The sequence below is a fragment of the Suncus etruscus genome, chromosome 11, assembly GCF_024139225.1.
Source record: "Suncus etruscus isolate mSunEtr1 chromosome 11, mSunEtr1.pri.cur, whole genome shotgun sequence".
NCBI classification, from domain to species: Eukaryota; Metazoa; Chordata; class Mammalia; order Eulipotyphla; family Soricidae; genus Suncus; species Suncus etruscus.
The window spans coordinates 83,020,612-83,036,993 of NC_064858.1; positions in this window are offsets into that span (position 1 = coordinate 83,020,612).

The following is a 16,382-nucleotide window of genomic DNA, read 5'->3' on the forward strand; positions in this document are numbered from 1 at the left end:
TCCCTACCCCAACCTGTCTCTGTAGTATTAAATAAATATTCATTTAAAATGTAATTGAAAGAGATAAATCATTAGCAGCTAGCTCTACAACATAATACGGCATCATAGAATCTATCAGTAATTTGAAGCTAATATTACTAAAGAAGAGGTAATAAAACAGTGACTTAAAGTAATACAGAAATTATAGAAAAATACAAATTATAGATAACAGTAAAACTACTTTTATATATATATATATATATATATATATATATATATATATATATATATACAGTCCCTAAATTTTAGAAATGTCTGAATAGGTAATAAAGAGAAAAATATTACAAGATATAATAACTGAAAACATTACCAGTGATTGGATGGTTATTTGTGAAAAGATACAAAAGGTCCAAAGTTGAAATAGAGAAATAGTATCATGGGTAGAACACTTGCCATTCACACAGAAAACCTAATTAAGATCCCCAGAAATTTACATGGCAGTGCTAGGTGTGATTCCTAAGCCCAGGGGTAGGAGAAATCCTTGATCACAGACTTATGGTTCAAAAAATAGACTCAAAAGCATCCAATTATATACAAATAGAATAATAACAAACTTTGTAGTCAAATGTCAAGAGCCAGAAGAAAATCAGAGTACTTAATGTGGAAAGAGGGAAACAAAATCACAAACTCAAGGGAAAGAACATCAACCTCACAACATAGCCAATATTTGACCCAGCATCTGAAAACAAGAGGAAGAGAATATAATACAATATCCAAAAAGACTTTAAAGAATCTTTAATTTAGAGTAATAGAGATCAGAGCCACAGCACAATGGCATGGTGTTTGCCTTGCACACAGTCAACCTGGAACGGATCCTGCATATGGTGTGCTGCATCCTTTGTGGTGTGCATCCCATATGGTGTGCTGCATCCTTTGTGGTGTGCATCCCATATGGTGTGCTGAGCTTGCCAGGAGACATTTCTGAACATAGAGCCAGGATTAACCCCTGAGCACAGCTGGGTGTGGCCAAAAATCAAATAATGATGATGATGATGATGATGGTGATGATAATTTAGGGTAATCTACTCTGCAAGGGTATTATTCAAATTGAGGGAGAGATAAATATATTCTCAAGCAAACAGGTTGCTTTGTTAACAATTAACCTTAGAATAGTTACTAATGTCCTCCTACAAAAACAAATGTCTAAAGGAAAAAAATCTGAAATATCCATAGAAAAATGAGGAAAATTCATTTGTATTCATAATAACATTGATTAGAATGTCCACCAAAAGGCATGAGTGGGGCTAGATCAGTAAAACAAAATGCACTCACATTTCCCATGTAGCACACCTGAATTACATGATGAACCTAGAGACAGAGTGAAAGAAGGAAAAATAATCATACAAAACTTTACAAAACTTTTCTATGGGCTTACTTACTTCACACTAAAGATTATTTAATCTAAAAATGTAATTATAGAGAGAGATTGATACTATATAACTTATAACAATACATTTCTATTAAAGTGGCAGCAAAGATTATAAAACTTCTGTTCACAAACCTAAAAAGACAAATGGAAAGAAACACAATAGTAGTGAGAAATGTCAACACTCCATTTTTATCACTTTGGTGATTTATGAACAAAAATAAGATCAGTCAATATACAAAATTATTTTACATGAGGAATTAGTAAATACAAGAATTAATTGACATAGACAGGTTCTTCCAGCATCAACTATCTGAATATGCATTCTTCTCTAGTGCTCACAGATTATTCTTTAGAGAAAAACACATTCTAGTGCACAAATAAAATAGGTTTAATTAATCATTTAAAAAGTAAAATTAAATACTCATGATATTCTCCAAATAAGTGGATCAATAACTCCTGAAATTCATTTGTAACAATAAAAACAAAAGGATAGCTAAACAATCCTTGGGAAAAGGAATATGGTAGTCATTATTTTCTGCAATTTTAAATTATATTATCAAGCAATAGTTAATAATACAGCATAGTATTGGAATAAAGTTCCTCAGATCAGTGGAATAGACCTCAATATTCATAGAATGTTCACCAGACATAGAATCAATTAATTTTTATTTTGATCATAGTGGCTTATATATTGTAGACAATAATATTTTAGGTACATAGTAACATAATATCAGGGAGATTCTCATCACCGAATTATCCTCCCTACACCTCTGTTCCCATCCTACCTCTCATATCCTCCTCCCTCACCCCTGGGGCTGCTAGAATACATGGTCGCCTCTGAGCCTAGCTTACTACTTAGTGGGCCTACACCTGTTTTGGTCTTGATACCTCACTTGTTTCCTACTCTAACTGGGAGGCAGGACTAGATAGTTCAAGTTATATGGTTTTGTTTGAAAAAGAAAAAAGTGATAAACTGGGGTAAAAATCAAATACACCGAAAATAGGTGGAGTCCGTCTAGAGCAGGGGTCTTCAAACTTTTTAAAGTGGGGGCTGGATTACGTTCCCTTAGAGAGCTGGAGGGCCGGACTACATGAGCTACTAATTTCTACTCACACTGCACATATCTTATATAAATAAAATGAAAACCATTTATAAATAAACAGATCACGCACCAGTATTTTAATGGGAACTGTGGGTCTGCTTTTGGCTAATGAGATGGTCAATGTTCGGTTCCATATTTGTCACTGACAGCCGTAACAAGTGATGCAAGTGGGCATCAGTTATTCTTGACCTGATTGGAGATTTCAGATGTTTCATTCTTGAAAAAGTCTGTTCACAGGTATAAGTGCTACCAAAGATGGTTACCATTTTGAGTGCATGGTTCCTGATATTTGGATGTCTCAGAGGGGAGAGATGCATAGAAATTCAAAAGGTTACTTGACTTAAATGTGTCTTCCAGAGAGTCACAATTCTGCAGTTCAGCCAGTTCCATTTGGTAAATTGTAAGGACATTTTCAATCTCAACAGAAAATGGGTTATGAAAAAGCTGTATGTCCTGTTCATGGAGATGAAGCTCTTTGAATCTAAATTGAAACTCCTTTTGCAACAATTCTGGTGAAGCCAGACATGTTTCCTTTGGGAATGCAACCAATGGTTGCAACTGACAGGTTTTGAGTTGTTGGGAGATGACTGAAGTTTTCCTCCTGTACTTGTTTGTTGAGAAGACCTAATTTTCCTTCAAATGCTTTCACATGCAATGCCATATCACAGATGAGCTTCCGCTTGCCTTGAAGTTGCAGATTGAAACTGTTGAGTAGTTCTGTTACATCTGTCAGAAAGGCAAGGTGCCATTTTCATTCTGCATCATTGAGCTCTGGTACTTCTTGGTTTTTTGAAAGTAGAAAAGCTGTAATCTGCAGAAGTAAGTCATAGAAACGTTTCAAAATTCTCCTTCTACTCAGCCAATGGACTTCTGTGTGGTACAGAACATCTTCATGGGCAACATTTACCTCAGATAGAAATTCCTGAAATTGTCTATGGTTTAGTGCATGAGTTCTAATGTAATTAATGCAAGATACCACAATTTTCATAACAGAGTCCCACTTCAGTGATTTACAACACAGCGCTTGTTGGTGGATGAGGCAGTGTATGGCAATTGGATGAGGATGGTTATGTTTGTCCATCTCTTGTGTATCTTGGCAACCAAACAGAGCTCACTACTGGCGGGCCAGATCAGACTCCTCTGCGACTGCATGTGGCCTGTGGGTCATAGTTTGAAGACCCCTGTTCTAGAGGCTCCCATGATCGGTTTGAGAGACGAAGGGGAAAAAGAAGGTGAAACACCCCAACAGTACAAAAATAAGTGTCGAATAAAATATCCAGTGAGTACTCCAACAATAAAAATATAAATGGAGACAACAACTTTAATAACCATAGCAAAATGAAGAAATCGACAAAACTTAGATAAAAAAATTGCTTTGTGCTTTATTTTTCCCTCCTGCACAGGCACAGTAAATATTGGGGTCATTCAAAATGGAATTTCCTTGGCCTAAGAGATACAGGGTTTCTCCACCCTTGGAGTATATTGTCATGGGATTAATTATAGACTCCATTCAGGTTCAATTACTCTCCCCTCGGTACTTTCGTGGTGTTTGGAGGACTTCTGCTCAATCCTGGGTGATAAAATCAGATATCTGTATCTAGAGATCTCGGTATCTGCACAGGTCAAGGGGTGGATCTTATGATAAAGCCTTTCTTTGCGGTTCTAGAAGAGGTAAGAAATTCAAATGAAACGAGCCTCTTCAACAAGTGATATTGGTTAGCTTGCCAAAAAGAGAATTCAGACCCCCAGAACACCATGAACAAAGGGCAAATCCAAATGGATTAAAGACCTTGATATCAGGCCTGAAATCATAAGGTATATAGAACAACATGTATGTAAAATGCTCCAAGACACTGAGACTAAAGGCAACTTCAAATATGAAACAACACTTCTCCAACAAGTGGAAGCAGAGATAAGCAGATAGAAATATATTATGGTGAGAAGCTTCTGCACCTCAAAGTAAATAATGCCTAGGATTAAAAAGCCACCCACAAAATGGGAAACTACTTACTCAATTTCCATGAGATAAGGGGATAATTTTGAAAATATACAAATTACTGACAGAACTCAACATAAAAAAATCAAACCCCATCATAAATGGGGAGAAGAAATGGACACTTCCTCTAAGAAAGAATACATATGGTCAAAAGACACATAAGAAAATGCTCCACTGACTAATAATCAGGAAAATAAAAATAAAAACAACAATGCGGTGTTAAAAACATATTAATTATCTCCATGCTTCCTGATTGAATGATGCCACAAGCATTGCAGCTGCTATCTTTACATACTTCCTGATGCACTGATGCCACGAGCATTGCTAAGCTATGCTTCCTTATTTAACATTGTAACGGCTCTCTTTGCCTATCATCCAAATCAATGAGTCTATGTTTGTTCTGACTATTCAGATGTGTTTCTTGTAGGCAGCAGAAGGTTGGTTTCATCTTTTTTACCCATTTTGCCACTCTGTGTCTTTTAATTGGTGAATTTAGTCCATTGACATTGAGGGAGATGATTGTCATAGGATTTAATGTCATCTTTATAGATAAGTTTGCTGTGTTTGTTGGTCTCTCTTGTCTTAGAGTATACCTGTCATTTTTTCCTTTAAGGCAGGTTTTTCATCTGTGAAGTATCTGAGCTGTTCTTTATCCATGAAGCTATGTATTCTTCCTTCAGACCTGAATGTGAGTTGGGCTGGTGCAGTATTCTCGGTGAGGCATTCATTTCATTCAGTCTTGTCACAATATCCCGCCACTGTCTTCTGGCCTTGAGAGTTTCTTGTGACATGTCTGCTGTAAGTCTTAGGGATGCTCCTTTGAATGTAATTTCCCTTTTTGATCTGGATGCTTTCATTATTCTATCTCTATCTGTGGGATTTGTCATTGTAACGAGGATGTGTTTTGGAGTGTTTTTCTTTGGATCTCTTTTAGCTGGTACTCTTTGGGCATGCAGGATTTGATTGCCTGTAGTCTTTAACTCTGGGAGTATCTCTTTGATTATGTATTTAACAGTTGATTCTTCCTGGGAATCTCCTACCTGGATCTCTGGGACTCCAATTATTTTTATGTTGTTTCTGTTGAGTTTATCAAAGACTTCTATTTTTATCTGTTTGCATTCCTTGAGTAATTTTTTCATTGCCTGTTCATTTGTCATCAGGTTCTTTTCCAATTTCTTCTGCTGTGTTGAGTTTTTCTGCATCTCATCTTCTAGCACATTTTCCAATTTCTTCTGTTGTGTTGATTTTTTCTGCATCACATTTTCCAGTACTCTGATTCTCTCCTCAACAGCTGTTACCCTACTGGCAAGGCCATCAAATGAGTTTTTCAGTAGAGCTACCATGTTTTTCAGATCTGTTATTTCAGTTTGGAGTTTTCTGATTTTTGTCTTTGTGTTCTGTTCAAATCAATCTATGCTTTCTTTGAGTTCTACAAACATCTTCCATATTGCTATTTTAAGTTCCTTTTCTGAGATTAATCAGGTGGTTGGAATTTATTAGGTCATCCGAGCATTCTTCTTCATTCTCTGTGCGTGGTGTTTGCCTGCTAGGTTTCCCCATTGTCACACTTGTAGTGTGTTTTTTCCTGCGGGTTTAGTGGGGTTCATTGGTTAGAAAGAGTGTGTGGCTGCTTCACTTCTCTTCATGGTCACGCTCTTCTGCGGCCTCTATGTGCTATGTGAGTTTTATGGGGGGTGCACTCTCTAGGCCTCTGAGGAGAACTTCAGGTATTCAGAAACACAGACAGGCACAGGAGAAATTTCCCTTGAAGTCCTCAGAGTGATCAAAGGCACAGCAGAGCAGAGCCTGTGCAGGCCAGAGAGCTCAGCTTATTAGACAGTGACCCCCACAGCCAGAGTTTACTCACTGGGCAGCTTCAAAATGCAGTTTTTTTGGGAGTGCGCTCCCTAGGCCTCTGAGGAGAGCTTCAGGTATTCAGAAACATAGACAGGCACAGGAGAAGTTTCCCTTGAAGTCCTCAGAGTGATCAAAGGCACAGCATGGCAGAGCTTGCGCAGGCCAGAAAGCTCAGCTTATTGGACGGTGACCCCCACAGCCAGAGTTTATTCACTGGCAGCTCCAATATGCAGTTTTTTGGGGGTGCGCTCCCTAGGCCTCTAAGGAGAGCATCAGGTATTCAGAAACATAGACAGGTACAGGAGTTTTGTCAATAGCAAATTATTAAAAGTTACATGTATATTAATATTTGCAAATCAAGAGAATAGTAAATCAATTTTATTCATATATAGAGAAAATATCCTACATTGCAATCCTTCGAAATGTGTAATACACTGAAGAAAATTCTAAGATCAAGAATATTCCATGCCAAAAATCAATGATATTCAGGCTGCCAACTTTTTTCTTCAAGTCTATGATAGGATACACACGCATAGTAAGTTTTTCTTCATGCTATCTATACTATCAATTCTTTTCTCCTTTGTGAATTTTCTCGTGTACAATGAAAAGTGGCTCTATGTCAGTATTTTTTATTTTTTACATTTTATGCTCTTATGTGAATTATTAATTGAAAAATTGAGGGCTGGCATCTTATAGAAAATTCTTTCTTGTGCTGGAGTGATGGCGCATCAATAGGGCATTTGCCTTGCATGCACCTAACCTAGGACAGACCGTGGTTCAATCCCCTGGCATCCCATATGGTCCCCCAAGCCAGGCGTTATTTCTGAGTGCATAGCCAAAAGTAATCCCTGAGTGTCACCAGATGTAACCTAAAAACCATGGGGAAAAAAAAGAAAATTCTTTCCAATATTTTTATATTCTTAAGGTTTGCCTTGGTCTCATTTCAATTTCTGATGGGCAGTGAGGGCCAACTTCTGAAAGTTTTCCTATATACACTAGTACAATTTCATGCACATGGATGGTGAGACATAACAGCTTTCCTAAAGTTTTCAAACATTCTATACACTCACAGGTTTCTTTCTTGTAAGTTCTGTGAAATGAGGTCTGTTTTTATGATTGTCCCTCATGAAGTTCCTCTCATATGAGTTATCTGATGTCCAATGAGATGTGACTTCTGAGAGAAAGGCTTTCCTACATTCTTGGCATTCATAGGGTTTCACTCCTGTGTGAATACTTTGATGGACAGTGAGAATTGACTTAATACTGAAAGTTTTCCAACATTCATTAGATTCATAAGGCTTGACTCCTGTGTGAAATTACTGAAGGACAATGAGTGCTGATTTCTTGAAGAATGTCTTACTACACTCTTTACATTCATAGGGTTTCTGCCCAATATGAATTCACTGATGAAAATTGAGAGCAGACTTCAAGTGAACAATCCTTTTTGTTGTTGTTTTTGTTTTGTTTGTTTGTTTTGTTTTGGGCCACACTTGGTGACGCTCAGGGGATACGCCTGGCTCTGTGCTCAGAAATCGCTCCTGACTTGAGGAACCATATGGGGCACTTAGGAATCAAACTGTGGTTTGCCTAGGTTAGACTTGTGAAAGGCAAAAGCCCTACCACTTGTGCCACTGCTCCAGCCCCTCAAGTGAACAATTTCTGACATTCTTTGTATTTGTAAGGTTACTATCGTATATGAATCCTCTGATGCTCAGTTAGCGCCGACTTCCTATTAAAATTTTTCTGACATACTTTGCATTCATAGGGTTTCAGTATACTGCATTCTCTCATATAACAAGTTAATATCTTTGGAAAAAAGCTTTCCTACACGGCTTATATTCACATGGCTGCTTGCTCTGTGGATTCTCTGGAGAGAAAGTCCAGGAGAAAGTCTTCCAATAGTGTTTACGTGCACACAGTTTCTTTGTGTGTGAATTTGATGATGTACAGTGAGGTAAGATTTTTTGAGGAAAGCTTTTCTAAATTCTTTACATTTGTAAGGTTTCTCTCCTATGTGAGTTCTCTGATGTTCAACAAGTTGTACCTCCTGGCAGAAAGCTTTCTGACACTGTTTACATTCATTGGGTTTCTCTCTACGGTGAATCCTTAGGTGTTCACTGAGTGTCGACTTTCACAAGAAAGTTTTGAACACTCTATACATTGATAAGGTTTCTCTCCAGTGTAAATTCACTGGTGGAGGGTAAGGACTGACTTCCTATGAAAGTTTTCTGACATTCTTTTTTTTTCCTTTTTTGGGGGGGGTTTTGGGTCACACCCAGTGATGCTCAGGGGTTACTCCTGGCTGTCTGCTCAGAAATAGCTCCTGGCAGGCATGGGGGACCATATGGAATACCGGGATTCAAACCAACTACCTTAGGTCCTGGATCGGCTGCTTGCAAGGCAAACACCGTTGTGCTATCTCTCCGGGCCCGTTTTCTGACATTCTTAATGTTCATAAGATTTCTCTCCCTGTGAGTCCTATGGTATATAATGTCTTTTGGGAGAAAGCTTTTCTGCAATCTTTATATTTATAGGATTTTTCTCCTGTGTGGCCTAACTTTAGGGTGAAAGATTTTCTACATAATTTACATTCAGAAATACACTCTCCAGTACATGTTTCATGTCTTTTGAAGGCTGAATATTCACATTTCTGATGAAAATTAAAATTCTCAAAACATCTGAAGGAGTTCACATCAAATTCAAGAGGAAGAAAATTGTTCTTACATATATTACACTTTTTATTTGTATTATTTGTGAATACATTCCATTATTTAATAATAAATTTTTATTTATTTGGATTATTTGTGAATATATTCTATTATTTATAACATAATTTAAAATAAAGATGGAGTGTAAATTAAATGCTTTTTAAGTCAAGTCCCCTCCTGGTTATTTTCTTGTTGGTGATTACAAATTGTAAAAAATGTCCACTCGGGGCCCGAAGAGATAGCACAGCGGTGTTTGCCTTGCAAACAGCCGATCCAGGACCAAAGGTGGTTGGTTCGAATCCCGGTGTCCCATATGGTCCCCCGTGCCTGCCAGGAGCTATTTCTGAGCAGACAGCCAGGAGTAACCCCTGAGCACCGCCGGGTGTGGCCCAAAAACCAAAAAAAAAAAAAAAATGTCCACCCTGACATTTTGTATTGTTTTTAATCCAGTCATCCACAGCCTGAATGTCTGAAAGGTTCTGGTCTAGGTGTTCTTTGACTCTCCATAGCTCAGCCCCTTACTCTAGCTTGGCAATTACTTCAGGTTTGGTTACTAACTGTCCCAATGATTCCAAGTGACTAAAAGTTTCCAGCATCAATTCTCAGGAAAGGTTCCTTTGCACACCATCCAGGTGCTGCAGTTTTTCGCAGCTAAAGTTCACAACCACTTCCTTAAAATCAACTTCCCTGAGGATATTTTAATTTTCTTTGCTTGCTAAAAAATGGAAACTCTGAGAGTCACAAAGGAAGATATGATGAATGAAGAATTACAAAAAGATCTGTTTTAATGTGCTCCTAAATCTTAGGTTCTTTTGTCCAGAACTCTTTGTGATGTGTTACACATTATAAAGAAAGAAAACAAGTAGTGCTGGTGGGGATGTGGAAATAAAGGAACTCTTATTCATTGCTGGTGGGAATGCCTTCTAGTCCAACATTTATGAAAAGCTATAATGAGATTCCTTCAAATACTGGAAATTGAGCTCCCATACCATCCAGCTATACCACTCCTAGGGATCTACCCTAGGAATACAAACATACAATACAAAACTCCCTTCCTCACACCTACATTTTTTGCAGTGCTATTTACAATAGTCAGACTCTGGAAACACTAAGATACCCTTCAACAGATGAATGGCTAAAGAAATTGTGGTATATATGCACAATAGAATATTATGCAGCTGTCAGGAGAGATGAAGTCATGAAATTTTCATATATATGGATGTACATGGAATCAATTATGCTGAGTGAAATGTCAGAGATTAAGAGATAGAGGCAGATTAGTGTCATTCATCTATAGAAGACATTTTGCAATAACTCTCGAAGACAAAGAGAATATTGCTGGAATGTCAAGGTAACAACATGAATCTCACCAAAAAGAATGATTATTGTAGTTAGAGAAATAATTACATTGAGAGCTATTATAATGATTTGAATAAATGAGGGTAGTAGAAAGCCTGTCTAGAGTACAGACAGGAGTAGGGTGGGAAGGAGGGACATTTGGGACATTTGGGACCTGAATATTGCCCTGGTAATAAGGGTGTTTTTACATGACTGAAACCCAACTACAATTGTATTTGTAATCAAAGTGTTTATGTAAATATATTAATAAAAATAAAAAAGAATAGTAAGATTTTTCAGAGAAACAATAAAACAAACATTATCATTGTAATATCATTGTAATTAAAGAAAAGAAGAATAAACTAATAAAGATGTTTGAAATGTTTACTGATAATTTCCACATTCTACGGGGAAATATATACACTGACCCAGGAATCTTACACAGTTGTTTCAACACAATAAAGTGAATTATAAAAATAGGTGGTAAAAATCAAAGTTATAGAGTGTATTGTGGGATATAATTATAGGTATATCACTAGAAGTGACATAAAGTGACATAGTGACAGAAAAAAATGTTACACATTGATGGTGGAGGTTCTGTAGCAGGTGCACTAAAGATATAACACTATTAAAAATTCTGTTTACTTAATGATAAATATAAATTTTAATAAGCTATTATCTTCATTTTATAAAATGATACTTGTTTTAAACCTACTCTACTTCTGATCCTAATGTTGTTTTGATGTGTGTCTCTGAGGATAATATCCCAAGTGCTATCTCTTTTCTTGTTCCCCAAAGGATAAAATATTCCATTGGGAATTTCACAGACAGAACAACCAAGAAAATGTTAGTTACTTAGATTTAACTGAAATTGGATCAATTTTAAAAGGTAATTTTTATTGCTTACAATTGTTCTCTCTTATATAAAGATCATAATATCAACTCTTACAAACTACAAAGAAAAATGTTAACTGAGCTCTGTAAAGTATTTTTTCCTTGTAGTTTAAGAACATGGAATATATACCCTGGACTCAAAAATGTAAGAATTTATGTTAAAAAAAAAACCTTTGTGAGTAGTGAAAGATTTGAAAATGCTGATATTCTTAAACTCTAATCATAAGAAATGAATTCTCAAACACCTTGAATTTATTTGTTTTTGTTTCAAAAATAACCTTTATATCCTTTTGCTACTTGGGTTCAATGAACATGTAAAGTTACAAGACAACTGAAAAGGTAACTATTTTTTTCTTGTTTTGTTTGCTAAATTAATGATTTTTTCTGAGGAGACTGATTACAGCAAAATTACATACCAATAGTAATAATTGTTATTAAAACTGTTTTCTATGTATAGTGCAACAAGGGACATTTAATGTAGTAAAAATTGGGTTGGAGTGATACAACAAGTATGGCAATAGAATTGCAAGTAACCAACCTGTGTTTTATTTACAAATCAAAACCAAATATGTCTTCCTGAGCACTGCCTGGATTTCCCTGAAATTCAATTAAATATTTAAGAAAGATTCAATAAAATAGTGAAAATCATTGAAGAGGACATTACGTAAAAATTCTTACCCTAAATCTAATAAAAATATGTATAAAATGTATTTTACATTTATTCAAATCCTGATACTTTAGTTGGTTATTCTACCTTCTGACCATTTTTTACATTCTAGTATTAACTTTATTTTAAATATTTGTCTTAGCACCAGAGCCAATATCTTGAGACTATTCTTTAAGATTCAAAATACAGTTGTCTGAGGTAAATAGTAATAATTTTAGAATATATCTAATGTTCAGTGTATTGAAGCTTAATTAAATTCTCAGAAGAAATAGATTTCTGTCATCATGAGTATATAGGGGTTGCAATTTTCTGTAGATATAATTTCTTTTCTATCGTAAGTGGAAATGCTGTTATCTCTTTATTAACCTTAAACTGCTTGAAAGGTAAAGTTCCCCTTTTAAGCAAACCATGTCGTGTTCTTTCTTTACTTAATTTATATAAACTCAAGCAATGACATTCTAAGATATTATTTGCTTGGTTTTCAAAAACTAATCACTTTTAATTCAGTATTTTAGTACATGACAATATATTCAGATAAGGCTCAAAGATAGTGAATATTTGAGTTAATAATATGTAAATAAAAGAAATAAACAAGTGTTTCTATTGATCTAAAAATTCAAAAATGTTAGCTATTCACATTAATGCTATTATGAATAACTAATTCTTGCTGACTGATAAGGTATCTTACAGAAAACAATAGACAGGCAGATAGTGGGATGAGGAGTGAATTATCTTCTAGAACATAAAGGTTTAGGTCAAATGTTTGAGACATTTCAGAGATGTAAATAACTATGTACATCAAAAACAGAGAAGTTAACACAAGTGTGGGTATGTGATATGAATTAATTTATAAATAGATAAATTTGAATAAAAATATTTGCCGGGGAAGCAGGATAGGGAGAGAAAGAGTACTGCAGATTGTAGGTAGAGTATATTAACCCTTTTAGTAGAATTGGAATGTTCTTTAAAAGTCTGAAATTCCTGTTGACAGTTTTGTATATCAAATTAAGTATTAAAACAAAACTAAAATATATAAAATTTAAAACTTCTTAAATGAAAATAAATTAATTATAACTTTACAAAGAAATGATTTCATCAAGATGACTGGGATGTCCTATAGTTGTTTAATTTTTTGTTTTAAATATACCAAAAATTATAGGAAAGCATCACAGAATCAGAGGAAATCATATTTTAACCTAGAGTGCTCCAGAGAATAGAATTTGGCTGTCACTTGTATTTCAGGCTAGTAGTTTTCAGAACACAGAAACATAAAATATCTGTTGTATATAATGAGGCAAATTTTATGCTCTTATATGGAATGTCTATTATAGTCTCAGATGTACATTTCCCCTTCTTGTTATATACATATATCTTTGAAATAGGGTAATATACAGATTAATATAATAATCAAAAATAGGTTCTTTTTGATAATGCAATGTACAATACAAAATGTTAATAATTTTGCTTCTTGGTCTTTGGACCATGACTTCTTGTTGAGGTCACATAATATTTTTAGAAGTTTGAGTTAAAATAAATCTTTTTAGAATTTAGTATCGTTGGATACTTCATTAGTATATCTGTTTCATATGCCCATAACCAAGGTTGCATAAATATCTGGAATAACTGGAAATGTTGAAAAAGTAAAACAAGTGAAAATAATAATAAAAAATAAGCTCAAATTCTGATTCTAATTTTAATTTTCTGTTTTATTTATTTAAAGAAAATGCATCACAAAATTGACATAATTGATCATAATGAGTTTTTTTCCAGATAAGTGAAAGGAAATTGACTAAAGTAAATGAAAATAAAAATTAAAAAGAGAAATAGAAGAAAAGAGAAAAAAGGAAAAAGAAGAAATGCATTAGCAAGCTCATCTACAAAAATTATTGTATCAACATAGAAATCATTAATACAATGAGGTTTTGTAAGCCTTCGTTGTTATATATCCAATTGTAAAACTGTGGTGTTTCTTTTAGGAATGAAAGCATAAAAACAAATAAGGTTGTCCAGAAATTATAAGCTACAATATTATGTATTTTAACAGCATAGACTCAGCTGCCAGGACTAAAAGAAGACCACTTCAAACATAATAACTGCAACTTGGTGTGGTTACAGCTTTCTCAGAAGAAGAAGATATCGAGGAGGGTGTCCACAATCACTCCAAAAATAACCCGGGTGATAGCAGATCATCAAAGGGAAGAGTAGAGGGTCAGTAATGAGGTAGGCCATTGTGCAAATGATTCTTCTGGTTGATGGAGGCAGCAAGCATAGCCTGGAGTGGGTGAAATTTGACCCATGCTACTCTTGTGCGATTACTAACTTTGTGCAAGAGCCGGTGTGGTTATAATCTTTCATGTTCTATTTGTATCTCATTCAAGAAAAAAGTGAGTCTATGAAGCTGGCCCCGTTTGAACGTGGTGACTGCATTTGTGGGCATTGTTACAGCTGTCAGGCTTTCCTGGAAAAGGGAAGATACAGAGGAGAATGCTCACATTTATCCACCCCCCCAAAAAAAAATCCCTAGTAATATCAGCCCAACAACTAATGTACATGAAATGTGGTCAGATCGACATCCCCACAGGGAATTGTAGAGGTTCAGTGGTGAGGCAGGCCACTGGGGAAATAGAGATTTTGGGTGATAAAGGCAGCAAGCATGGCTTTGGCATGGTGGGGGCTTGTCCCACCCTCCTCTCAAGAAATGTACAGCTTTGTGCTTCATGGTCCTGTGTCAGACGCATAATCTTTCATCTTTCAGTTTTGTGGGTTTTTTTTTTTTTTTTTGTGTCAGACGCATAATCTTTCATCTTTCAGTTTTGTGGGTTTTTTTTTGTTTGGTTTTTTTTTTTGTTTTTGTTTTTGTTTTTGAGAAAAGAGTGAGTTTATGGAGCTAGCCTGGTTTGAAATTGGCTAATCTGATTCATTGAATAATTAACAAAATTGGTCAAATACTAGAGAATAAAACTGGGAAAATAATAAAGTCTGATTGATACACATTAAAGAAGGAAGAAAATCACAAGAGATTCTATAGAATATTTAAAAGGTAATTGTAACAGCATTTATTTTATATATTTATAAATTGCATCTTGATATATTTACAATGCCGATAAAACTCAACATTTTATGAAGGAAACTTTGGTTTGTAAATGAATGTGTTTTATGGATACTATCTACCATACCACACTCACCATAAGTGCCAGAATCATTCTACTATTGAAGAAAAAATGCTTCCAATAGTAATGTCAGTTCTGTCCTCATAGCTTAAGTATTTGTTTAAATATTTGTTTAAATATTGGATATTATTGATTATTATGAATGATATTAGATATTAGCTAATCCTTTGTTTTCTTACCTTGCATACCACATATGAATGGGCTCACTTGTTATTTAAATTTTTCCTTCTATTATTTATCTTAGCATAATGTTTTACAATTCCAAAGTGTAGCAGAAAGTAAGGTGTGATCTTTTCACATAACTTATTAGCATTTCATTCCATTGTAAATTTCATTTAATATTGTAAATACTGCTACCACAAATACGTGTATATCTTTCAAAATCTTTTGTATTGTGGGAATACATATGTAGAAATTCTAGACAAGATGCAGATCAGGGATATCAAAACAGTATAGCAGGAAGGGAACTTGCCTTGTACTCAGCAGACCATGTTTCTATACTTAGTATCCCAGATGGGTTCCCTAAGCACCACCAAGAGTGATACCTGAATGTAGAGACCAGAGCATATCTAGGCATGGTCCCAAAACTATAACAAAAATAATCAAAATATGATTCAATTAATATTTGAAAAATCTATATTGTCTCACCAACAGTTGATAAGATTTCCTTTTTCTTCACCAAGATGTCTGTCTTAACTTTTGTGTGTTTGCATATACAGAGAGAAATTAAAGAGAGATTCAAAGAGAGGAAGAGAGAGAGTAGCTATTTTCATTTCTGAGTAGACATGAATGTCTTTATATTTCTCTGATAATTACTGATAGTGAACATGTTTGCATGTGCATTTATCAATCTCTTAGCATTAACTCAAGAAATTTATCTTCATTTCTTATACTCATTGCTTTTGTTTTGTTTTGTTTTTGCTTGTTGGTGGTGGTGGCGGTGGTGGTGGAAGTTTCTATAAGTTCTTTAAATATATAAGATCTTAGAGCTTTGCTATATAAATGGGAAGAAAAATATTTCTACAATTTAGTGGAATTATTTTTTAATTGAAGTTACTTTCAAGATGTATAGTTTTAATCTTGTTACAATCTGTTTAGTTTATTCTGTATTAGTTTTCCTTGCCAATGGATTTTAACTGAAAACATCATTCAAGGCATTATTATGTAATGTTTCCTTGTTTATTTTACTATAATATAGATTTTGGTATCAAATTGGTCTCTTTTTTAGTTATGTATGTTAT